This window comes from Ambystoma mexicanum, chromosome 6q, assembly GCF_040938575.1.
Source record: "Ambystoma mexicanum isolate Mex_15411 chromosome 6q, UKY_AmexF1_1, whole genome shotgun sequence".
Classification (NCBI taxonomy): domain Eukaryota; kingdom Metazoa; phylum Chordata; class Amphibia; order Caudata; family Ambystomatidae; genus Ambystoma; species Ambystoma mexicanum.
Window position 1 is genome coordinate 1,165,308,055 of NC_090937.1, and position 1,653 is coordinate 1,165,309,707.

Here is a 1,653-nt window from a genome sequence, read left to right on the forward strand (position 1 = left end):
ACGTTTTGGATACACAGTTTGGTTGCGTGACACTAGTGGTTTGCCCGGAGAGAGTCCCTTTTTTGTGTCTACTCATGAGGATATTAGCTGGTCCCCTTTTCTATGTCCATTGCTTCCGATTGAGTCGGCAGTTACGCGCGAATTGAACGCCGTCCGGAACAGTGGTTCTCCTGTTGATAGTTGTCGATTGACTGGACCGAGGTAAGAAGTATCTGTGATAATAGGCATGATTTAAACGATGACAGTATGGCGAGGGCATACGTAGTGTTAAAAACAACATGTAGCTCATGTTATTTATATGAGTGTGGTATAGTTTACCAGTAGGCTGAGATGTTGTCAGTGATGGCACTTCGAGTATGATGTTCTCACGGGGGTAAGCAGCTTGTGAAAGAAGGCTAGAGCATCGGTACTCTGAGTTTAATGTTGACAACAGATGAGTCCAACACGATGGTGATCATATATGGGAAAACAAAGTGACACTGTGTGATTTACGGGGGCTAATCCGTATATCTCTAATTTTATTGCAGTTGTTGATGGGTCCAGTGAGGATTTAGTGCTTGCAATACACCAGTGCACGTCCGACTTACATAACCGTGCAGTCCTCGCACGAGTTGCTCCTTGTGCCACCAGATAGGTGTAAGTGGCCTTTTTATATATCATTCTTAGCTTGACAGTTGTATAGTTACAAGTCTCGTTTTGATTCATGGAATAAATATTAAGTGTGTTTTTGGTATGTGTTGATTCCACAGGCTCGATATAAATACCGAGACCAGTGGAGGATTAATCCCGTGGGTCCTTTCTCACGATCCTAGGAATTGCTTCTTGGGGGTGAGTAAGGCGATTGTCTCGATTTAATTTTGACACAAATGTGACACTAATGCGTCACCTCTAAAAAGAAATAGGGTTGACATTCTGGTTTTTCTTATTGTTTTTAGATTGAACTTTGGCCCATACAAGTATATAATAGGGCGGAGAAGTGTCCTCCTGCCCAACGTCCTGAAGAAGGTCTCTGACCGAAACACGTGTCGACGCTTTTCTCTAGTAATACGATATCTGGTCAAACATCATACCAGTTATACAATGACACTTGAAATTATGGACTGGGTCATTGCTGAAAAATGTTAACAAACAGCAATAACAGATGTTCTACTAAAAATTAAGCATTGGGTATCACTTGATGTTTTTTTAGATAGATATGTCAGAATGGGGATTGTATGAAGGTATGAATGAGATGATGAACTGCTGATGTTTTTAGAATTCTTATGTAATTAATGATATATTTTTGTAATAAAACAATTTAAATAAAAGATGATATGTTCTAAATTCTGCCAGAGTTAACCCGTTTCACTGATCCAACTTATAGTTTTTCGCTGCATAATACCTGAAGGATCAGGAACTATAGTGCAGGTCTACCCCTTTGTTTCTTTCTTGGAAAAGAGAAGAGACAGAGGGAGGAGTAAACAAGTTAAACAATATTGAACAGTCACTGGGCTAGCAAGTTACAATCAATGGCCAAAGTTAGATGCAAAAATACACCGAAGTTTAACTTTCAAGTTAATGCAAAAACACACTAAAGTTTGACTTTCAACTAAAATGCAAAAATACACCTAAGTGTGACTTTTAACTAAATGCAGAAATACACCCAAGTTTGAC

General features: G+C 39.3%; 1 long non-coding RNA gene across 1 annotated transcript; it reads left to right on the plus strand.

The window, feature by feature from the left end:
* Positions 1-573: 573 nt before the first annotated feature.
* LOC138515600 (uncharacterized) lies at positions 574-1,007 on the plus strand. Its single transcript, XR_011282097.1, has 3 exons — positions 574-636; positions 750-828; positions 936-1,007. It is a non-coding gene; the product is annotated as an uncharacterized lncRNA (long non-coding RNA).
* The last annotated feature ends 646 nt before the right edge of the window (positions 1,008-1,653 follow it).